Genomic DNA, 25,664 nt, shown 5'->3' with positions numbered 1-25,664 from the left:
CATGATTTAGAATAAGATGAAGAAAATCATTTCAGTATTTTCTAAGCTTTAGAATTTTGAAAAACCTTCCGCAAGTATGTTCGGTTTGCGAGATAAACAGTTCAATTTGATAAAGAAAGATATATGTAATGTGATATTCAAAGAAATTATAATCAAAATGCAGAAAATAGAATTCGAATAAATTGGAATGAACACGGACTGTGTGAAATGATGGCACGGACTGTGTCATACGTAGCATGTAGTATCATATACACTGCAACATTAAAATGATGAAAAGCTCCTCTATTTCGGCACTAACAAAATAAAAAATAAGTTCCAGAATAAAAGACTATTAAGCCACATCTGTAATGAAAATGACCTACTTAAAAGTCAGGACCTATGTAAATAACGTTTCCTCTGAGAACAGCAGGAAAGGCTTAATGCGTATCTTTACATACAAGACTGATCAAAAGTTGCGTTCCTCAAACTTTCAAAAATTGTATTCAGGGTGGAATACGTTCCAGAATAGATGGTAGTGTAAAATTCTAATATTATTAAATATTAATGGAAAATACTCGGTCATTAAAATTCGTTCAGCTTGGTGAAAACTCATCTCCGTCTTCCATCAGACAAACGCTTTTTAAAGCTACCAGCATCAGCTGCAATTGAAATGTGACTTATAACAATATAGGGATATCATATTAGGAAAACATTTGCCATTAATATCCAATTTGGAATTTCTTTAATATTCGAAAATGTGATGCACGTGACGTTTGGATCACCCAGTATAAAGCACATTAAATATATTTTTACAGTTAGTTATCTAAATCAAAATATCATAATTCTTAACAGTTTGAACCGTACTTTTTTACATTCAAAATCTAATTCATACTCTCTTTGTACTATAGTAATAGTAATAGTTGATGAATTTAATTTATCTTATAATAACAGTAGCAAAGGAAAATAAATATAAAAAGAAAAAGAAAAAAATCTGAAAGGCTCTCAAATTTTACATAACGCCGAGAGACGCGTTTTTTAACGTTTTCTGTTTATCTTTATTTATTCAATATAGTGTTCTTCGCACATAAACCAATAAAATTCAACTGCAATATCACAAAATATTTAAAAACAACATAGAGTTAGAATTTCCAATAGACAGTCTTGCGCGCTGGAGATCAAAATGTTTTTTCCGGTACAATGTTGCTATGGCTCGCTTTGAAATCGATGAGTTTATCAGTCAAAAATTCGTTAAAGTTTTACAAAATATGAAACAGATAATAAAACAAATTCGAAATTCAAAATTCGTGCTTCCAGGTGCCCATGAAGGATTACGTTATTCAAAATTTGATGGCTCTAGGTACCGCAGTTTTTTCACAATGCGAGAAGCATACATATATTTATGCAGATTCTTCATTATTTAATTTCTTTAAATATAATACAGGACGATAATATTTGGTGGCAAAGACGCAAAATGCCGTTTCGAGACTAATAGCCTTTCTGGTATAACGGTGCTTTGGGCTAAAAACTAAGCATTTATTATCAAAAACTAGATTAACTTAAACAATAAATTAAAAAATATTACTCCTTATTTTTATTTTGAGCTTTCAGACAGTTTCTATATTTTTCAGTAATTTCATTACTGCATTTTAAACTTTTAAGGTAGGATCGCTTCCTTTTACAACTTTACTTTCCCTTTATATGTGAGCTTATTTGAAGGAGAAATATAGGAGCCATCGTTCTTCATTGCTTCCAACATATAATTTGTTGAAGTAAACACAAACGCATTATCCAGTATTTCGGGAGAAATAATATCCAGTATTTCGGAAGAAGTTTATGATTACTGCTTCTATATTTCCTCTTGTCTAAGAACATGTCTAAGTTTTTCTATATAATCTTTGCATTTACGCCCACAATTTTGTTTTTCAAAGAATCAACATTCTTATTCTAATATAAGATTCACCTTGACAATTATTTTCGAAAGCACGTTTCCAAATTCTTGATATAGTCATTCTGTTGCACTTAAATTGTTCTGCAGCCAACGTAATAGCACCTTTCTGCAACTTTTCGTTTTCCTTTTGATGAATTAAGAACTGGACAATTCCAACTGGAGTTTTGCTTGAAAACTCTTTTTCATCTTACTTTTATAATGGGTTAATATTCAACTGAAATAAATCAACTGATTTCGAGTAGCGGAAATGAGGAAAATAATTATAATTCATAATGGTTACTATAGGTTAACCTAAAAATTGAAAGATACGTCAACACAAATGGCAAATGCCTTGAAACATTGATTTTAATTGAAGACTTCGTCAATTTTGCACTACAACATAACTTAAGCTGAATGCAGTTTTAAGCCAAAACTTCCTATTTAAATATTCAGTTGTTACTATTATTAACGGACAGAAAGTGTATGTAGGTTTGCAATTTTTAATAAAAACCATTCAAATATACCTTTTAAAATATTAAAATGTATCTGATACCGTATTTCAGTGTTATCAAAATAGCACATAATATTAAAATATAGTACATTATGATAGAATTAATATAAAAAAGTATTTCGGTAATTTTTCAAGCTTTTTATATAATGCAGATCCTCTTGTTTCAGCAAAGCAAAGTCAGCAATATTTTCAAAATCAAACACCATTGTAAAATCCCCAGATAGCTTCCCCACAAAGCGATGTTGGGGTTGCCAGAAAAAAAGGAAGGTAAAGGAAGGGTTGCCAGATTTGGCGCAAAATCGCCCGCTTGGCGATATTTGGTGGCAAAATGGCGAATGTTCCAGACGGTGCGAGAGCATTCTTGAACGCAATTTTAACGGTTTTCTCGGAAATACTCTCGAAGGTAAGTTAAAGCTATATGTACCCTGCTTGTACGCGGAAAGCGTAGTGTTTTGAGTTCAGAGATTAGCTTGAAAGCGATTGACCAAGTCGGGAGCTGTACTTGAGTGCATTTCCGTGAAGCTGCCTTCACCGTTATAGCCTGAAGGCTGTGTTGCTGATTGTTTGGGCGTGTTTGTCGTACTCTTTCGATGACTGTAGCGCGAATTTATGACTGTTCTGTGTAATACTGGTGAATAAATTGTGTTTTGATTCTTCATCAATTGCTATCATCAATTACTCCAAATCTACGAACCCGTAGAAAGCAACAATATGATTTTTTGGATTGCTTTTAAGCCTATAAAATAAATTTATGTTTCAATTGCAACAGACCAAACAGCGAACCATTATTCATGGGGTATTTATAAAATTTCTTATAGATGTGGATTTGCGTGTATAAGACAAACCCACAAATCTTTAAAATTCAAGACAAGTGAATAATACGGTAGAGTAAACAGAAGGAAATAAAAAAGTCTTCATTAGCTTTACTGTGTTAGAGTAAAGACCATAAATGTCAATTTCCAGACGCTAAAATTATTGTTCGTATTATTTCACTTCTCAATGTGAATTTTCTAAAAGCTTCTGAAATTTTTCTGCTCAGCAATCTCGTAAATGGCGCAACTTCCGGCTGAAGGAGTGGCATAACTTGTTCCCAACGTTACCATTATTCTTTTGATCAAGCATTACAACTTCCAAGTCAAACATTATATTCCTTCCTTGTTCGTTAGAGTAATAACAACGCTTCGATAATGTTAAATTGAGCTCCAATGAAACTGCAGTAAACGATGAAATTTTTGCTTATACGTGCTAATTATTTTCTTCAGCAAGAATACAAGCAAAATGTGTCATTCGTATAAAGAAGGGGTTCTTAACCGGTGGTACGCAAGAGAAAAATAGGTGGTACGCAAAAGAAAAATAGGTGGTACGCAAAAGAAGCAAACTATTTTTAAATATTAAATGCAAAAATTAAAACCCCAACATCTTGATTGAGTTTTTTCCATAGCATTCGTAAACGTTTGCGATCTGAGCTTTGTTCAAGATCAGTACCCGCTTATAGACTTTAGAAAGAGGCCAAAGATCTATTTGCATGGCAGTTTTCGTGGTTCTTCCATGCTGCACATTTCACAAATATTCTCTTGGTCATAGATATAACAAAATGTGCCATAAATGATGTTTTTAAAAGCAATGTTGGAAATGGTGCTGTATTTAATGGAAATAAAAATACGTTCCTATAAAAAAGACAGTAGTATCTCATTAATTCTCTTTACTTCTTAGAGTTTATCGATTTATTAGTATGTCAGCACTTTATCTCACCATTTCCGGGCTCATATTGCTCCATTTTTAATGAGAATTTTACGTCCGTTTGCTGTTGTATTTTGATTTCTTTCTGCTTTCTATCCCTTACTTTTCTACGCGATTTGTGAATATCTTCGTCTGTTTTTGAAGAACTCGTAATGCATCGTGCATTTAAATATTTGCGAAAAAATAATCAAACAAACCTAGATTTTCAAAATGGAAATATTACTAGGATTGACTACGCGGAAAAGTGACGATTCACAGGTGATGGATCCAGGACAATCTGCTAGAACTAAGAATATTAAAAAGAAAAGAAAAATTGTCTCTAGAAAATATAATGAAAGTTATTCATCATTTGGATTTACTTGGAATGGAGATGAAATGGACTCTCAACATCAATGTGTTGTTTGCGGTGAACTATTATCCGATCAAAGTATGAAACCAAAATTTTCTTAAAAGACATTTTGAATCTAAGCATTCCAATTTAAAGAAAAAGAACAATTGATAGAAATTTTCTGTGATCGAACTCTAACTGACAATTTCAAAAATAACACACTTGCTAACTTAATCGAAAAAACGAATTTAGAAGCATTTCAAATAACGGTATTAAATTTTTATTGCCTTTTTGCATAATCTATATCTGTGAACAAAGATTTTTCTTACATATTATATTTAAAAAATAAATACAGAACAAAATTAAATCTGGATTCTAATTTATGTGAAATAAAGTGATTTAAGTGAAATAAGATCAGACATAAAGAAATTTATTTCTCTTAAACCGGCCCAAATTCCGCACTAAATTTTAGAATTAATTATAACTTAAATTTTGATAATTAAAATGATAACCAATTTTTAATCTAATTTTTTTATGTGTGTACACTTAATTCAAATAACCAATAGGTTCTGCAAATGGCAAAATATTTTCTAGCTCAATTAATAGCCCAGAAGAGCTATTAATTTCAAAATTGCATTTTGCGTCGATTGACTTTCTAAACTGTTGCCACCAAATATTATCGCCATGCATAATATTTAAAGAAACTAAATAAAGAAGAATCTGCATGAATGTTTCTCGCACTGGGAAAAAATAACGGTATCTAGATTCATCAAATTTGAACAACGTAGTTTTCCAACCGAACATGGCCAATTGGCAGCTCGAATTTTGAATTTGTTTCATTATCTATTTCAAATTTTGCAAAATTTTTTGATTAACAAACTCAACGATTTAAAAGCGAGCAATGGCAACACTGTGCGAAAAAAAAAACATTTTTTAATCTCCAGCACTCAAGACTGTGTATCGGAAATTCTAAATGTATACTGATTTGCTGTTTTTTAATATTTTGTAATGTTGATGTTCAATTAAATTTTAATGTGTTTTAAGAGCAAAGACCGTGATATTTAATAAATAAAGGAACACACCAAACGTTAAAAAAAAAGCTTTTTTGGGCGTAATGTAAAATCTGAAAGCGTTCAGATTTTTATTTTTTATTTTTTATTTTTTTTTTATATATAATTTTATATTTGCTTTAGAATTTAATCTTATTGTGGAAAATACTTTGACTTTCTTTTTAACCCAAAGGCCGTTAGCCCAGGAGGGCTATTAACTTCCCTTTTGGCATTTTGCTTTGAGAACTTAAATGTCGGTCTCACTTTTCAAATTTTTGCCACCCAGTAATATTGCCTATGTTATATTTAAAGAAATGAAATGATGAAGAATATGCATAAATATAGGTATATTTTTCGTATTTCGATAAAACAATACGTACCTACAACCATCAAATTTTGAATAACGTTCGTTTCCACCGGAATATGAGCATCTTGAAGACCAAATCTGGAATTTGTTTGATTATCTGTTTCATATTTTGTAAAATTTTTTATTAACAAACTCAACGATTTCAAAGCGAGTAGTGTAGTGTCAAAACTGTACAATTTTTTTTTTTTTTTTTTTTTTTTTTTTTTTTTTATCTCCAACGCGCGAGATGGCGTATGGGAAATTCTAAAGATACGCTCATTTTGAAATTATTTTGCGAAATTGCTGTTGAACTCAATTTTATGGTTTAAGTGCGAAGAAAATGATATTTAATAAATAAAAGTAACAGACAAAACGTTAACAAAGCCTCTTTGAGGTAATATAAAATGTGAAAGCTTTCAGATTTTTTGTTTTAATTTTTCTATTCAGAAATTGAAAAATAATCGTCGTAAAATGTGGTGGTGGTACTAAAGGTTTTCAATTTTTGTTCAGATGGTACGCATTAGTCAAAAGGTTGAGAGCCGCTGGTATAAAGAAAGTTATACGCAATACTAGCATGCAAGAAATCTGTGTTTACAACTTAGCAGAAATGTTTGGATATTCAACTGCTTAATGTTTCTAAAATAATTTTTTATGTCCTACTTTGAAGATATGTATCTGGTTTCCAATAATAATAAAATATGAAAGCATACAGATTTTAACGGTTACCCAAAAGGGTCCGCTAAGGTTTTTTTACGGTTTCGCTGAACTCGCGGCTTACTAATCTGCTGTCTCCGGCTTGCTAAACCACAATTTATTTGTCTCTTTAGCTCTATTATTAAGCATAATTTTCTTCGCATTTACGCCATATACAATCCAAAATCAAAATTCCAAAAATTTTAAAAACTGCATAGCAGTATATCAGTATTCCTGATGCAGTGTTAAGTGTTGTCATACATTTTCTGGCTTTTTTTTTCAGCTTTTTTAGTTCATCATATCAATGTTCAGTTTTCTTACTAAGATGGCTTTACACTTTTTTGTCTTTCTATCATTAACGTTTTATATGTTTAATTAATTAAATATCCCGTTCTCGACGCTTGCGCTAGATAAAATTCGATTCCACAGTAAAATAACGATATATTTAAAACCACACTGTAAAAAAAAATCTGTAAGGTTACTAAGAAAACTCATGGAAACTGGGATGCCATGGGTTATTTGAGTAACGGCAACAGGTTTTTTCTTTGTAACCATTTTTTTTTTTTGGTAGTTTTGCCTGTAATGGTTACAGATCTTTTTCTTGTAATATCACAGCATATAGTTATGTAAGTAGAACATATTTTTCTTATGTAAAATCCCAAACGATATATCTGTAATGGTTACAGATTATTTGCGTGTAATATTACATCAAATAATTATGTAAAAATAACATGTTTTTCTCATGTAAGATCTCAACAGATATATCTGTAACCGTTACAGGTTATTTGCTTGTATTATTACAGCACGTTATTATGTGAGTAGAAGATACTTTTCTTACGTAAAATTCCAATGGTTGTATCTGTAAAGGTTTCAGATTATTTCCTTCTAATATCTCATTAAGTAATTATATGTGTGTAGAATATATTTTTCATAGATGAAATACTAAAGGATATGTCTATAAAAGTAATAGATTTTTGGTCTAAAATAATGCTTATTATAATAAAATACATTGAAATGCATATAAAGCAATGATATCTGTAGGTATATATATCATTTTGATGAATAATCGATTTGAGCTTAATTTGATAATTAAGTTCAAATTGATATGCTACTCCTTACATTAAATTACATGTATATCCTTTACATAAAATAATGGAAAGTCATCTGGAATTTATATTTGGCCTGTAAAATAGCTGGAAAAAAAACAGTATGCTTTATTTGCGTGTTTTAGTGTCAATTATTAAGATATGTTCTAGAACTTTCTTTTTAGTAATTTTAGTTAAAATAGACACATGTTCCTTTAGATTTAACTTATATGAGTAAACGTGTTGCATGTTGATATGATCATATTATTACAATAAAAGACATTTTGTGAAATATTTCTATGAAGAACGCAGAACAGCTGTTCTTTATGTTTCAAAAATATTATATTCTCTCCTTCTAAAAAATGACATTTTCAGTAAATTAAAGAATTCAACATAGCAATGAACTTTATTTTGTGACTACAAGGAATTCAAAATTTTGTTCATAAGCTTGAATTACAACGTCCAACTAACCTTTTTATTCTTATCTGCACTCAGTGTTTCACAACAGTCTGCTATTGTTTGAAGTAATAGATGGCAACTGCATAACGTTTTTACCCTACCTTCAAATAATTTCCTTTGAATTAACAGATAGAAGTCTTTCATTAAAAACCTAATATCATGCTTTTTGAATAAGCATAAAACTTCACCAACTGACCTTAATTTTTAAAGCCTTGCTTCCATTAAAATTCTTGATGCTTAAATACAATTATGCCTTTAACAAATTTGTTTCAAAAATTAATACTTCAGTTTAACTTAAAATTTAATGCATTTTAATTTTACCTATAATTTTTTACAAACGTGATATGTAATAAAACTTTAAGCTTAATAGTTACCATTTAGAAAGTGATACTAAAAAGTATTCTTAGTTATTATAAATTTCGCGATTTGCATACAAAATTGTGAAATATACATGTGACAACAGAAAATAAACTTTATGCTCTCTCTCTATATATATATTACAGCATGTTAATTATGAAGTTTATTGAATTCATAATTTTATTGTGAAACATTATGAAGCAAATAATATGCTAATTAAAATACAGAAGTAAAAATAATTTATTACTTAATTCATAAACTTTACATAAAACCTTAAAAAAAGAATTAATTAAAAAATAACACAATATAACATTTCATAAAAATTCGTTTCGACTGCTTGGAAAAAATGAATGGTTTTTCCCCTTCTTTGTAAACCATGTCTCCTAAATAAAGAAAAAAACATTTCTTTTAAAATCATAATCATGCTCTTAAAAAGCTTATAAAAATTATTTTAATAGATGTTTTAAATATGTGCTCATATAACACTTTTAATCATATTTCTTTATAATATCTTAAGTAATCAGGAACAGCTTAAATACTTTAAAAAATTGCATTACAGTGAACCGTCTCATTACTACAAGCTACCTCAGTCAATCACTTTTTAAATTTAACCAGCATTCCTCATAAAATAACTAATTAGTAAACATAACTTCTCTAAGATGCCCAATATCATTAAAGATCAAAATCTTCAGGAATCACGCATAGCTAGCTTAGAGAAGGTTCATTGTACAAAAACAGCCAATATGCAAATCTTTTCATAAATGAAGCCACCATAGTTATTAAATATAATATACAGTATACTTATATTCAGAATTCAGAACTTGAATAAATTTCTCGAACTGTTTTAGCATTCGAAAAATATTATATTTATTACCTTAAATTTCTAAAACAATATTACATATTGGTCCAAATGAATCACTGGGACTCGGATAACATTTTCCCCCACGCTTTCTTTTAGCAACAGGATTCTGAAATTGTTTTAATGATTTAGGTAATGTTTGTCTCTCTTAAGGCGCTCACAAAACAAGTTACCCTAAATTTTTCGTCAAATTAGTCGGTATTCTCGACACAGCAATTATAGGACTTCAACAGCGGAACTTTGTAACTGAAGAAGAAATTATGGCTGTTTATAGAATTAAAGAGAAAGTATTATCACGTAAAACGAAGCAACTTAAACAACTTACATTGAAAGAAATGTTTAATAAAGTAAACAAATAAATATTAAGTTTTTTTTTTTTTTTTTTTGGTAAATTTTGATACCCTTTAGATCATAATTGTTCTTTATTTCATAAATTACGGTTTCATATTTTTAATTTTAAAATTTCTGCATGCCATCTTACCAGATTTAAACTGATGATCTGTAATCCGGAAAAATTGATAATCCGGGATCGCCGAAGTCCCGACGAGTCCGGATTAACGACTTTTGACTGTACTAACAAAACCAAACATCATATTCCCATTCTGCACAGTATAAAAATTCTTCTGCAAAACTGCAAAAATTACCAACACTTTGGCTTATTTGATAACTTTCAAATTCACTCCTTTGTTTGCATTTAGAATTTATAACTTTAATTTTCCACAGAAATTTGTTTTTGATTTTAAAAAATTTCACTGACATAATTTCATTCACTTCAGCATATATTAATAGATGCAGAAGGTTTTTGTACCTTACATAATTTTAAATCTTATGTAACCTAACGTAATTAATAACAAAATCAAAACGTAGATCAGAAACTGCATAAAATTTAATAAATAATTTCTACTAGTGTCACACGAAATGCTATGAAATTAATCAATAAAATGAGATAAAATGTATAGAATTAATATTGCACATGTGTGAAGTTTTACGTTAAATACTTTTTTTAATTAAGTATTTTTAAAAATGACCCCTTAGAGCATGGGACCTTTCGTAATTAGAACTTGCAAATCCACTTCGCTAGTCTTTCATAACATTGCTTTTCTTTTATTAACAAGAAATATTGCATTCAGTTATTTAATTTAAGATTTCCAAAAATAATGCTACTGAAAGGCATGAATACTTACTTAAATTTGAAATTAATTTAGTTGACTTAAAATAATATTTTAAAAAAATAAATCTTCATATATACGTCTAACAATCAGACCTTATTAATTTTCTTTTATTTGAACAATATCTGAATTCTGCATTAGTTTGGACTAGTAAATCATTGGACAATTAAGTACCAAGCTATAAGAGAACTAATGTAGTTTACAAATGCACTGAATTTTATTTCCTGCATTAACTTTCAAAGAAAGTAAAATTTTCTGCATATTTGCATCATTTGGATTGATAGAATATGGCAAAGCATGCAAAGGCTATCAGTCTAGAGGGAAGTATATATTCATGGACGGCTTTGTAAGGAAAAGTAACTTGCATTTCCATTTATTCATGTGTGAGTATATATATATATTTACAGTTGTTAATCCTAAAATCAATGCTTCATTAAAAATTTATTATTATTTTATTTTTAATACTAACATATAGATACAGAATTGTGTTAAATTCCAATACACAATCATAATTTATTTAAAAAAAAACTTATTTTATTATTTATATATTATATTACATGAATAAGAGAAACATTTGTCAAGAAATATATTAAACTTGTATTAGCAGATTCATGCTATCCTAGTAACAAGACTATCATACTTCAAAACTGTATTAAAATTGGGCAAAATAAAATCAACCTAAATTCTACATTAAATGTTTAAAAACTTATAAGTATGCAATGGTAGTTATATATACAATATAATAAATTTTGTAACTTATAAAATATTAATGGAATATTTTTGGAAATAATGTACAAAATTTTAGTTTTCTTTTATAACTAGTTTAACGAATTTTTAGAAAAATATTTTAGGTCATTTCCATCTTTTCCCTGTTGATATTGGTATATTAAAATATATGTAATAATTAAGTTGCATCTAGTTAGTAAACCAAAACATTACGAAAAGTATGATGCGACATATTTTTAATCAATATAATTACTTCATTTTGGAATTATATTCGTAAGAAATTAATACCATTGAAAAAATAATATTATTACACTAAAGAATAAACGAGATTCTCGACCGCATTGTCCAAGTTTTTGTAATTTTACTTCATAACACACTCGTATATAAACATATTAGACTGAATTATAAACCAAGTATAATTAATTAGGTAATCCTAGAAAAAGAATAAACTAAACCTAGTAAGCAAAAAAAATATATACATTACATTCAGAATTATAAATGTTTACATAAACTTTTCTCGCAAGGCCTGCCGGGAAAAAGATGTCAAACGTTCTTTGGTCAGACGATTGCAAACGAACGCTAACATGATTAATTTTGTTTTCAACAACCACATTACCCTTTCAATTAAATACCACAACAGTGATTAAATTTTGGAATAATTAGTTATAAATAATAATACGGGCAATTTAAGGCGTAATTTATCGGATGCGCAATGACAAAATACTACTATTAGATCTGCATTTGGAATAAATATTCTGCACTCTTTCAACTCATTACGAACACTGATATTAATTAATCGCAAAGCTTAAACGTTTAAATACTTACTCACTACATATAACAGTGCAAAGTGCATGAGAATAATCTGCATAAAATGAACAAAAAATATTTCAAGCAGTAATTGTAAACATTTTCTTACTTACCTGCGCTATACAACCAACATGCATTCAGCCATGTTTTTTTCTGCAACTAGCTTTCAAACACTTTTCTTCTGATTGGCAGATTTCCAGTCAGTCACGTGATTCTTCCGCGCGGCTACTGAAACATTATCTGTAATGTTACAGGCAAATTAGCTGTACCAGCCACAGTTTGCTTATTACAGGAAATTCTTGTGTAACTTTTTGATTTCTGTAACTTTACAAAACTTTTGCCTGTAAAGAGCGAACTTTTTTTTTACAGTGAGCATATCCTTAGAATTTCCAACAAACAGTTTCGCGCGCTGGAGATAAAAATGTTTTATTCCGTAGAATGATGCCACTGTTCGCTTAGGAATAGTTGGGTTTATTAATCAAAAAACTCGTTAAAGTTTTCTAAAATATTAATTAGATAATAAAATTAATTCGGCATTAAAAATTCGGGCTTCCAGTTACCCATGTTCGGAGGGAGGACTACGTTTATTCAAACTTTGATGGCTCTAGGTACCATTGTTTTTTCAAAATGGGAGAAAAATACATACAGTCATGAAGATTCCTTATTATTTAATTTCTTTAACTATAATACAGAGCGATATCTTTCCTGGCAACAATTTGAAAAGTGATACGCTGTTTATTGTCATTCAATGCAAAATGCCGTTTCGAAACTGATATCCCATTCGGGATTTATGTCCCTCTTCTGCTACTAATAATATAAAATCAGTAAAAATACGCGCCAAAAGTTAACAAAACTCCCATTTCTTTCATTTGTAGCGAATAACATTTGTCGCCGACGGCAGCGAAACTAAAATTATATTCCAGTATCAAATGAAACTTTATGTAAAGAATACAGCTAAATACTTTCTATTAAAAAATAGCATATATATATATATATATGCTATTTATATATATATATATATATATATATTCGCATTTCATTTGTATCGAATACTGGTATAAGAAATAAATATTCCTTTTGACTGAGAGCACTACACAGAATACAATAATAGCCACAGTACAATTCCTGATTCAGAATAACCGCAGTCTACCGGGGTATTGGGAATATTTATTATTATTGTTATTACATAAAATTATGAAAGGATTCAGATTTTAAAGTCCCATCAGAGGAATTTGAAATTTTGCAGAGTAATTGTCTCGTACGCATACACATAACGTATATATCTGGATTTACTCTTACCTTGGTGTCTGAGAACACATTTCGTAAAATGGTTTAAACTTTCTTAAGCCTAGAGGAATATATACGCTAGTCCAATAGACATTTTAACTTGATCATTTAATGAAGATTATCAACGATCTTAACAAAATAGAAAATGGACGACAGAAGCATGAATATTTGCATTAAATTTGACACAATCAACAAAATAAAAAAAAATTGTTTCATCTTCATAACGTCGTGCAACTTCTGAAAACGTCTTACGTGTCTTTTTCTTTTATGGCGGACACATCCGCGTTTTTTCCACCCAAACCGTTCCTTCCAATGGCATCTGGCTCCATCTGTCGGTCGTGAAAGATGAATGTACACGTATGTAGGTTTCTGGCAACGTGAAAAAGCAACGTTGCCTAGAGCAATCATATTTGGAATAACGTAGTCCTCCACCAGAATATGGTCACCTGGAAGAACGAATTCGGAATTTGTTTTCTTCATATTTTGTAAAGTTTTAGCGAATTTTTGATTAACAAACACAACGATTTCAAAGCAAGCAGCGGCAGCACCGAACGGAATAAAACAATTTTATCTCCAGCGAATGAGACTGTCTATCGGAAATTCTAAAAATATGCTGTTTTTAAATATTATTTTAAATATTTATTATATTATATATTAACAGCATTTATAATAATATTAATTATATATTTATAATTAATATTATTTTTAATAATTTGAGAGCATTTGGAAAGTCTAAATGCTCTCGAAACGTGTATGTGTGTGTAAATGAAAAAAATGCCCTTTCGAGCGCAATATAAAATCTGAAAGCTTCCAGAAATTTTTTTTAACTTTTTTATACGAAATCATATGCAAATTTTTGTGTTAAATGGTAACAATTTCTTAAGCGTGCTAAAATAGTAGAAGTTATGTAGGTCATTACGTTTTCCGGAGTTGGAAACATGAAAACTCAATTATGTCCTCGTCGAGGTTTGAAACGCGGATTTTCCAACTGATAGCTGAAATTGCTAAACACATACACCACTAGAGCTACACTACGAGGGAATGTGACAGTTCCCTATGAAGTCGAAAAAAATTAGTATATTTAGAATACTAAAGTAACTGTTTAAGAAAGAAGCTAGATTTCGCTTTTAATAACTTCGAAAATGAAATTTATTAGGCCGATCATGTGGTAGTAATAAAGTTGTACTATGGATTTTTAGAAACACGACATACCATGGAGTGAATACCTTAACAAACATTACTCGAGTCTCAATCTTTATTCTTGCAAAAATTAGGATATAATTGATATAATATTATGAATTACGTCAATGATGTTTTCTTAAGCTAATTATCAAGTAGGTAAACAGTATTTTGTTTTATTTGTAACTTAACAAATAAAACAAAATACTGTTTAACTTTTATTAACTTTTGTTAATAATTAACTTTGTTACTAATTAACTTTTGTTTTATTTGTAAATAACTTTAAGAGTTTCTTTTGAATGCACATCAGTGCTATCTAAAAGTATTTAATTTATTACCGTCATTAAAGGCATTCCTTCGAAATGCGCAAAATTTCTATTTATTACAATACGTTTTATCATAGAATAGAAAAAACGTTTAGTAGTGTATTTAAATAATATTAATAACATACAATTAATGTTTTGAGATTCTCGCGATTATGCATTTAAACTTCTATCTCAATAAATGTTTTTCCATCAATGCTTTGCCCATAACAGGGCTCTTAGGATGCTACCATTCGTCAAAACATAAAATTTTTATTTACCTGTCAAATTGAAAGAATCAGCTTAAAGAACCAAATGATTTAATCTCATTAAACGACTTTCTTGGTAATTTAAACTTTATTTTACATTTTAAAAACTTATTTAATTAATATAAATCAAAATACTCTGAAATACAATAAGTAAAAAACATTTTTAACGCCACATATTGCTTACTGGTATAAAATAGCTTTGCTATCTCTTTAATTCCATGAAATATCTATGAATAACGAATGTTCTACTGAATTGCATTATTCATTCGAAATAAACAATGAACACTGTTGTATAAGCTCATTAGAGATTTCACCTTTTGATTCATTTCACTCTATAATTAACATATAATCTAATCTCCTCAGAAAGTGTAACAATAGGATTACCCTCGCTTCCTGACTAATTAACACTACAAAACAGAATAATATGTTAGGAACTTAATGATACTTTTACGAAATTTGAAGATAATTAAAAGGAAATAATAATTCACGAAATCTGAAAAATTTTTTGAAAGATAATTCGAAATGATTAAAAATGGTACGTAAGGTAAGATGAAAGAACGAAAAGAAAGAAAAATAAAGATTTTTTTTCTTTATGCGAGCTGTCATATTATTTTTTGATATATCTTGGCACAAATAATTACAGAAAATTAATTTAAAGTACACATATATGAAATTCAAAATCTCATTTTTTAAAAAAATTCTATTGATATAACGAGTCAACAAGTTGCGTGCATTTTCACTTTTTTGTCATTTAATGGCAACAGTAAACCAATGTTTTGTTCTAAGATTTGAATTCAAAAAGCCGGTTTGACATTTTGTATATTGGATTATGATGGAATGTTGTATGTCAATGCTTAAATAGATGTTCTTGTTTTGTATACCTGTTACAGGTTAAATAAAAATACACGCCATAAAAATGCAGAATAAAAGTCTATTTAGTTACAAATAATTATAATGATCCATAAAATTTAAACCAGGGAATAAAGAACTTTAATCGCTTCTGGATAATTGTGCAACTATTACAAGCGAACTTTAAAGCGGTATGCTTAGCGTCGTTGTCTTAATACATTGCAAAACTGTTTTTTCTAATATTTAAATTTAGAGCTGATGTTTCTAACTTATCTTTTAATATGTTCGCATATTTCAGATGAACCATCACTGTATCAGTAAACTTTTAATTACCTAGTCCTGTTCTATGCAATTTCACAAGAAGACATTTTCCTCATCATGCTATGGATTTCTCTGCATGTAGAACATGCATATTTTGCTTGTCCATTACGAGTTTCTTTGTCAAGCAATAATGCGACCATTTGAACTGTAGGGTTTATATTTATTTTAACTAACATTTATTTTAAGTTTAAACTATCTTTCCTGTCAAGCCTTACTTTCCCCTGGAACTGCCAATGCCAGAATATGTAAATTTGAGTAGAACGCGCAAGCATTCAAATTATCAGCGGAAGTAGTATGATTTAAATAGAAGGAAACGAGTTCGGTGAGAGAGTTATTCTTACTTCGCGAGCGCGGACTGCCTAGTTGGCAAAGTTTGTAAGCGTCAAGAGGACGCAATTGTAAATTAGTACGTTGAATAAAAAGGGACTTAAACCCTTTATAAGACTCTGTGGTTTATACAAGCTTTCACAGTCACCTCTTGGTTGCGTGCTAGTTAGAGGCGCGCAACGTTATATTGGCGCCCGAACACTTATCGAACTGAAATGGCCGAAAATTGGATGGAAGCCGCTGGACAACACCAAGAAATGACAACGCAGTTAGAAGGATTTGGATACCTGGTCCAGACTTTGAGAGCATCAATCAAGCCAAACGTCTATTTCGACGGAAAAAATTCGGTGGCGGTATTTCTCGAAGGTATAGAAAACCACTTTCAGCTCTACCCTGTGCCTGAAAGACAAAAAGTTGCCATCGCCACATCAGCACTAAGAGGACAGGCCGCGCTATGATGGAAAAATATAGGCAAATTTCTTCTAGGTGAATTTGGAAGCCCGACGTATACATTTGAAAATTTCAAAAAATCGTTAGTAAAGGCCTTCCCCATAGTGAAAGATCGCGCACGGCTGGAAGCCGAACTATATAGTTTCTATCAACGGGATACAGCAGAATTGACGGACTTTATTTTACGAAAAATCAAGCTAACGGATATGCTGTATGGCAAGAAACCCGATGAGGAGATCATTGAAATAATATTACCAAGATTGTTACCCGCTGTCCAAGACTACTTTGAAATTAGAAACCCAAGAACATTGCAGGAACTCTTCGAATTGGCGGTGAAGTTTCAAAATCGCAGAATCGCGGAAAGAGCGAGAGGGGAAACATATTCTCAACATACCCGAAGGAAGGAGGAAACCAGAAATGGAAATCGCTCATATGGGGGAAAGAAATATCAAGCTAACGCATCGAAACTCGAAGGTCAAGGCCCAAAAAGAAAATTTGAAAATAAGCATCCGCGTACCTAGAAGACACAGATTGAAAGGAAAGCTTTAAACGACTAGAGGGGCCTGTGAAAGGGAGGGTCCAGACCCCGGAAGTTTTAGAAAAACCCTCAAATAGACATCTAAATACAGTCATCGTAAAAAAACTCACAGCTACCAATTATACAAGTCCTGGTTGGCGATGTACCAGTAGAAGCCCTCATCGATACAGGAGCAGAAGGAAATTTCATGAGTGAAAAGTTCTTCAAAAAGAATTTTTATAGGATACGACTCTTTAAAACCAGAAAGACGGAAATTATAGCGGCGCAAGGAAAAACATGTCACTGCATCGGCAAAGTATCATTAAACTTACAGATAAAAGAGGAAAATCTCAAAGTATTAATTTTTGTGGTGAAACACCTCCAACACTCTCTTATTCTAGGTATGGACTTTTTAAGGGCCGCGAGGGCCAAATTAAATTTTCAAGATAGTTCCGTGGTGCTGGAGATGGACCAGAGGGTGGTGGAACCGGTGGAGACACCTGAATTGGACCTTAGCCATTTGAATGACCAGGAAAGCAATACAGCAAGTGGTGAGTAATTTTTCTCATTTGTTTTCAGAAAAACCGGGAAACTGTCAGATCGTGACTCACAAGATTCAACTAAATGCCGAAAAACCTTGTAGGACTAAACCTTACCGCTATGACAAACAAAAAGACGTAATCATCGAAGAACATATTCAGGAGATGTTAAAGAATAAAATAATAACGCCCATAAATAGTGAATACGCGAGTCCAGTCGTACTATGTAGGAAAAAGAACGAGTTTCCTCCTTCGGATAAAAGGGCTTGGAGGTTTGCTATCGATTATAGAAAACTAAATAGCATAACTAAATTCCCAGTTTACCCTTTGCCGGTTATAGACGAGATCATTAGACAGATCAAATCGACGAGATATATGTCTACTTTGGACTTAACGTCTGGCTACTATCAAATAGCTATGAGACCCGAAGATATACATAAAACCGCGTTTATAACAAAATCGGGCACTTATGCATTTTTACGCATGCCTTTTGGGTTGTGTGGGGCCCCATCAACATTCCAGAGAGCTATGGACATTGTTCTAAAGCCTGTCCTAGGAAAATCAACTTTAATTTATCTAGATGATATAATTATAACGAGTAGTACGTTGGAACAACACGTTAATGACCTCGAACAAGTTTTTAAATTATTAAAAGAGGCCGGTCTTACAATTAACGCCTCAAAATGCAAGTTCGCAACTAAAGAACTTAAATATCTCGGTTATAAAATTTCGCAAAAGGGTATAGAAACGCAAGATTCAAAAATAAAAGCTATTAAGAATTTCCCACCGCCCAACACCGCCAAGAAACTTTCGTCTTTCCTTGGACTATGTTCTTACTATCGATCTTTTATAAAAGATTTCGCTAATATTGTTGAACCACTCTTAGTAATCAAAAGAAAAAAGAGTAAATTTACGTGAACAGCGGAAGCTAACACGGCTTTTGAAAGATTAAAAGAAGCGCTTATTAATGCCCCTATTTTAAAATTCCCTGAGGGGGACGAAAACCTGGAAATTGCGGCAGATGCATCAGACTATGCGGTGGGTGCGGTTCTTATGCAAAATACCCATCCGCTGGCATTTTTTAGTAAAACATTGAATCAAACACAAAGGAATTATACAGCTACAGAAAGAGAAACATTAGCCGTATTAATGGCTGTACACAAATTTCGAGTTTATTTCGGCAAATCGCCAGTAACAGTCTTTTCGGATCATGCGGCGGTTGGTAGACTTTACTCGGGAAAAAACCTAACGCTCAGGTTAATAAGATGGGCTTTAAAACTCCAAGAATATGATATCACAATAAAATATAAACCGGGTAAGGAAAACAATGTAGCTGACGCACTTTCTCGTATAAAACTGGACGATGAAGGTAATGAACTCAAATGCGCTGTGTTGACTTCAAAAATTTTAGATTCTAGAGATACGGTTATTACTGAACTGAAAGCTGATCCTGAATTTGGAAATATCTATGCTTATTTGAAAGACCCCGAAAGCTTTGAGCATACAGATATCGATGCGATAAGAAATAGAGCAAAAAACTATGAAATAATAGATAATTTATTATTCTATACGAAAACAACGAACGAAAATCTTGAGTATAAGCCAGTCATCCCAGCCTCGCTTCGATTAAGCATTTTGAAGGAGTTGCACGAAAAAAAAACAGCGGGCCACCTCGGGGTCAGAAAGACTTTAAAAAGGGTACGCGAGGCGGTATATTTCCCGCAATTATACAAAATAGTAACGGCGTATGTCAGGTCCTGCAATCAATGTCAGTTAATAAATGATATTAATTACAGCCCGGCCGGGTACTTAAATAGCATTCGCGCTACATTTCCGAATGAAATTTTAGGCATAGATCTCCTTGGTCCCTTCCCCCAGAGCGAGTTAAATAAAAATCGTTTTCTTTTAGTAATAGTAGATCATTTTTCAAAATGGATAGAAATTGTTCCACTTAAACGCGCGTCAGCCAAAACAGTCGCAGATGCATTCTTACACAGATACATTTTAAAATACGGTGCACCGATAAAAGTCATTAGCGATAACGGAAAACAATTCATTAGTCAAATATTTGAAAACATATGCAATGGACTTGATATACGCCATATCAAAATAGTTCCGTATAGACCACAGGCTAACATAGCAGAAAGAGTTAATAAAAACATTGTAAAAATAATTCGCAGTTACGTTAGCACACATCACAAGCGCTGGGATGGCTACATAAATGAATTAGCTTATGCTTTAAGAACGGCACATCATGATACTACGGGAAAAACTCCAGCAGAATTATTTTTAGGCAGAAAGTTAATTACGCCTTTAGATAAATTATTCTTTGTGCAACAAAGAGAGCAGGAATTTAGACAAAAGGACGTGCAAAAACTAATTGATCAGGCGCTTAAAACCTCGGATACGGCAAGAAATAGACAAAAGTTATATTACGATAGAAAACGCCGTGAAGCAGATTTTAAAGTTGGGGATAAAGTATTGAAACGGAAATTTTCTTTATCAAGTGCCCCAGACAATTTTATGGCAAAGCTAGCTCCAAAGTATGAAGGCCCCTATGTAATTCAGGAAATCAAAGGAGTAGTCTTATATCTTAAAAACGAGAGAGGGGAAATCTGTAAAGCAAGTCCCGACCAGGTGAAAAAATATTATAATCCAAATGATTTTGAAATCCTTAAAAGTTTCTTGCAGGACTCAAGTCTAAACGAAATAGAAGGGCCAGAGACTGCAACAACTATTCCACCACCCAAGAAACGGAGAACTGAAGAGAGGCCTAGCACTTCTACAACCCGGACGTCGGTATCAAAAAGAAAAAATGAGTTTCAAACTCCGGCGTTTAAGAAAAACAAAAATACAGATGAACCGGGTAAAGAAACCGTGGTAAAGACGAAAACACCACCTACAAAGGATGGCAGGAGAAATTACACATCAAGGAGAACGCGCACACGGCCACAGATTCAGGTGCCAGCAAGGCCGCCGTTCCGGAAACTGAAACGCCAACAGGAGGCACAAAAATACGACGAACAGAAGAAATTCAAGAAGGACTCCAGACCGGAGGACGTCAAGACCAGCCGTCCCAGGCAGAAACGCAAAGGACATCAACCAGACGATTACTCCGTCAAGAGGCCAGCATGTAGAGGACGCAAAAGAAAGATCAACGGGGACGACAGGCGGAGATCAACAAGGAGAAGATTGACATCCATGACACCTCTAACTTGGGATCAATTTTGTCAAAAACGGATGACGGAGTTTCAAGCATCGAAAACTCAAAGATAAGTTAAAACCTTCTATAATTTTTTTTTTCTCTTTTGTTCCGAAATTTTATGCATAAGTACGAAGTTCTATGTTTTGACGAAAGTCAATATGTCTCGGTTGAGACTTAGTTTTGTTTTACTTTATTTAGCTAAGGCAAAAGTATTATTTTCTTTAAGTATAAAAGCTAAAAACAAGCATTTTCTGTTGGTCGAAAGACTAATTCTGTTATGTTAAAGCCAAAATTTGGCCGGAGATAAAAATAACTTCGTATTCTTGTACTAATAAGAATTTTAGTTCCAGTACCGCCAGCTTGGCGAAGAATGAGTAAAGTAAAAATTTATTTTCTCTTATTCATTTTATGGTAAATTGTAAAAAGCATATGTATTAAACTTTTGTAAATGTATGTAAATACTTGAATGTTATGTAAAAGTAGAATTTAGTCTAGAAGCATAAAATTGTAGATGCTAAAAGTGAATGCTTAAAAGCAATGAAGTCAAAATTTAAGTATTAAACTGTAAAGTCATGCTTTAGAGCGAAAGCCTGCATGTTTAAAGATGAATGAGGGGGAAGCTAGAATGAATGTGTTTTGTAGGGTTCTCCACCTACATTTGAATTTTTAAGACTGTTAAAGTAGCTCATTGAGTTGTAGAATGTCGAGTAAGGTGTGTCTATTTGGTTGTTGAATTCTAACAAATCATGGTGGTTAGGGAAAGTGTTGTAAGACTAAAACACGAATATTCCCGTTTGACACCATACATGGTGGAGAGCCAGGGTAAAGTTAAATTAATGCTTGAAAAATTGAATGAATGTGAAGTAAGCAATAACTAAGAAAAACGAAACGTTAAAAACAAAAATTTATTGTGTCAAGAAAGTGTAAATTATAATGTATGTAGAAAGATACTGATACTTATTCCTTCCAGATGCTGGAAGGAAAGACCAAGATTGATTGATGAAGTCCAGGAAAAGTTGCTGTAAGAAGAAAGCTTTGTAACGACTAACAGAATTTTAATTGTTACATAAGATTTTTTTTGTGTAAACGAGGCTTTCGCCAGTTAGTTCAGAATTAGATAAACTTACAACAGGTCGTTTGTAGGACCTGCTTCCAAGTTTTCCAAATTCTGGCAGCGGCAAATGTAGGGTTTATATTTATTTTAACTAACATTTATTTTAAGTTTAAACTATCTTTCCTATCAAGCCTTACTTTCCCCTGGAACTGCCAATGCCAGAATATGTAAATTTGAGTAGAACGCGCAAGCATTCAAATTATCAGCGGAAGTAGTATGATTTAAATAGAAGGAAACGAGTTCGGTGAGAGAGTTATTCTTACTTCGCGAGCGCAGAGGTAGAAATCGAGAATTAAAGAACCCCGCGTTGCGGCCTATGTGCTTGGCGGGAAGTAGTTGCAATTGTTCCAGTGAGCTTCAAGTCTGCTGAATTAGCTGCGGTATTTGTAAAACGCGGTGAGTTAGTTATTTTAGAGAGCCTCGTAGTTAGAATCTTGTCTTTATTTTCTTTTCAGGTTATTATTTTATTTTGACTGCCTAGTTGGCAAAGTTTGTAAGCGTCAAGAGGACGCAATTGTAAATTAGTACGTTGAATAAAAAGGGACTTAAACCCTTTATAAGACTCTGTGGTTTATACAAGCTTTCACAGTCACCTCTTGGTTGCGTGCTAGTTAGAGGCGCGCAACGTTTTAGAACAATAATATGAAACTTGACATTCATCTATAAAAACGGCCTTATATCAGCATAATGGAAGTCTATTTATCATTAATTTTGAAAATAAAAGTCTGTGATGTTCATTTTTTTTTCTTATAAAAATTTCCCTTGCTTTTCGGATGACCTAATAACTTTTCTTATTGTCTTGAAAGAGATCGAAAAGTTAAACGTTATATTAAATTCTCCAGAAAATTTTACATCATATTAACAGGAGTTTCTTGAAAATTTTTCTGTAAACAAAAGTTGGTTTTGCAGAGTAAGCTTGAGGCCAGCCACTTCTTTTCTTATTCAGAATTTTGCTTTGTTTTTTAAATTTATATGAAAGATCATAGAACAATGAATTCAAATTTTTAGAAATTTCTCTAATATAATACATTTATCCTTCCTGAAATGGGACTAGGGATTATTCAAAGCACACAAGGGTTATATGCCTAAAGGGAGGGATGCCTTCGTGGAGGACATTCTAAGCAAAACTGGCTCGTATACACGTTACACATGGGAAAAACCACGAAATCGCCCTTTCAGCCAGCCCGTTCGCGGGATTCGAACCTTGAACCGAACTACCAGTGGTCAGCGTGTTTACCGCTCGGCGGATGGTGGGCCCATTTCTGAAATACAAAATAACTAGTTTTATTAGCTCATTTTATATTTCTTTATGAATTCATGCCGTTATAGGATGGAACTCACTAAATTAGGATTTATTTGCCCAATAAATTCTCAAATATAAAGCCAAACGATATTTAAACGTTTGCTATAATTTAGTAATAATATTACACAACAAAGAACAATTGTGAATTCTAATTATTCTGGATGAAAAGTCTCTTAAGACCTTTGTGGCATTTTTCATTATTAATTTTTTTTAAGTTTATATTTCATATGATTTTTAAGGAGCATAGTAAAGATATTTTATAAAAACTATATTTTTAAGCATTCTACTGCAACTTGCTTACATTACTCTATTTACAGAAAATTCAGCGGCGTCCAAACGATTTTAAATGACATTGTGTATTATTTTTGAATGGCTTCTTCTTCTTCGCTGATAGCAATATGCTGTTATATTTTGGAAGATAAATTAAAGATTTTATGCCGTGGGAATATGCAGCCAGCTGTTATTAACAATGCTGCCAATAAACTGTAACGTGTAATGTCACATGTACTGGAAAAATCGATATTACCTCGCTAATGATGTTCCAAACGTCAATGTGTCCCGTGACCATAGCATGACGAATTTACAAATTACTTATGCTCTAAAAAAGCAATCAGCGATCACAGGCTAATTCTTATTCGATGTGAATAAAAAAAAAGAAAAATACAGTAAGAGCTTACAGTTGAAAATGATTACTCTTAGTAACTCAATCGTTCTATGTATTTTGAACTACTTTTCTACACTTTTTTCTTCGAAAATGTTTAGATACTATAGGCAGAAAAAAGTGACACATTATCTACCGACACTAAATTAGGAAAATAAAATAATAATATGGAACGACTTAAAAGTTTTTCCCCCCGTTAATGATTAATAAGCAAAACTAATATTGGGGAAAAAAGAATTTTTGCTCCACGCTTGCCTATAATATTGTTTTATGGTGGCAACCGACAATATAAGACAAATGAATACAGATAGTTCGATTCAGGTTCACATTTTAGCGAACGGCTGCATGGGAGTTTTTGTGGTTTCCTCCATGTGTAACGTGAATACGAGCCAATTTCGCTCAGAAACTACACAATGAAGATAACCCTGCTAGTAGACATGTTTTTCGCATGTGCTTTCCCGTCATCTATTAAATCCAATCTAATCACTTTATAGCGGAATGCTTCATTAATTGCTAATAGTTCTCAAACTTGCGAATCTGAACGAAATATAACATTTTCTTCTTTGCACTGTTTTCGTTTAATCATTTTGAAAATCACAATTCATACAGAAGTAACTCCTACTGGAACTACGAAGTATGTTTAGGTGAAGATATTTAAGATACCAATTTCTGCTTAAAAGTATGTTAACAAGCCAACAGACCATACCTTCAGAATTCCACCAATGACGATACTTCTACAAAATTCGAATACAAGACTTGTCATAATTGAGCCATTTACACGTAGTAAATAGCAAAAATCATGCTGTATTGTCGGCATTTCCTGCATTCAGGTATACAGAACTATAAAACAATTACAGATGTGAGCTTTATCTGGAAAAGCACAAAATGACAACAACTTTTACAAAATATATCATGTATGTATAATCTCAGTATCATGATGCATTGCTGAAAACAAGTTTTCAAAATTACGTCATAAAGCCCTATTAATGTACTACATGCAGAAAATAGTTTTGGGTAAGTGAGTAATTTGTGCCATTTTTTTATGTTATCTGACATAACAGATCATAGGATTTGATTGAAAAAAAACGTCAGGATTTCATTGAGAAAGACGTTCAAACTTCATTTATCTAACATGCATTATAACTTTTATGTTCTGTACCGGATAATATTACGAAGTCTTCATACGGGACTTTCAGAAATTAATCTCAGATTTATATGTCAGTTGGCAACAAATTAAGGTTTACATTTCACTTTATTAATTTTGGTTTAGTTTCCTTTTATAAAACTTTACGCTAAATTTCTTGGC

General features: G+C 31.8%; 1 protein-coding gene and 1 long non-coding RNA gene across 6 annotated transcripts in view; both read right to left on the bottom strand.

Annotated features, from left to right (window-relative positions):
* LOC118184950 (protein turtle-like) overlaps positions 1-25,664 on the bottom strand; it is a 531,428-nt gene that overhangs the window by 491,174 nt on the left and 14,590 nt on the right. The gene's annotated exons all lie outside the window — the stretch shown is intronic.
* On the bottom strand, positions 8,697-12,350 carry LOC146998795 (uncharacterized). Its single transcript, XR_015039349.1, has 2 exons — positions 12,149-12,350; positions 8,697-8,857 (listed from the first exon to the last, which is right to left on the bottom strand). It is a non-coding gene; the product is annotated as an uncharacterized LOC146998795 (long non-coding RNA).

Source organism: Stegodyphus dumicola, chromosome 2, assembly GCF_044657685.1.
Source record: "Stegodyphus dumicola isolate Sdum_Otavi_A_Nest chromosome 2, ASM4465768v1".
In the NCBI taxonomy this organism is placed as follows: Eukaryota; Metazoa; Arthropoda; class Arachnida; order Araneae; family Eresidae; genus Stegodyphus; species Stegodyphus dumicola.
This window is presented reverse-complemented; position numbering and strand designations above follow the sequence as displayed.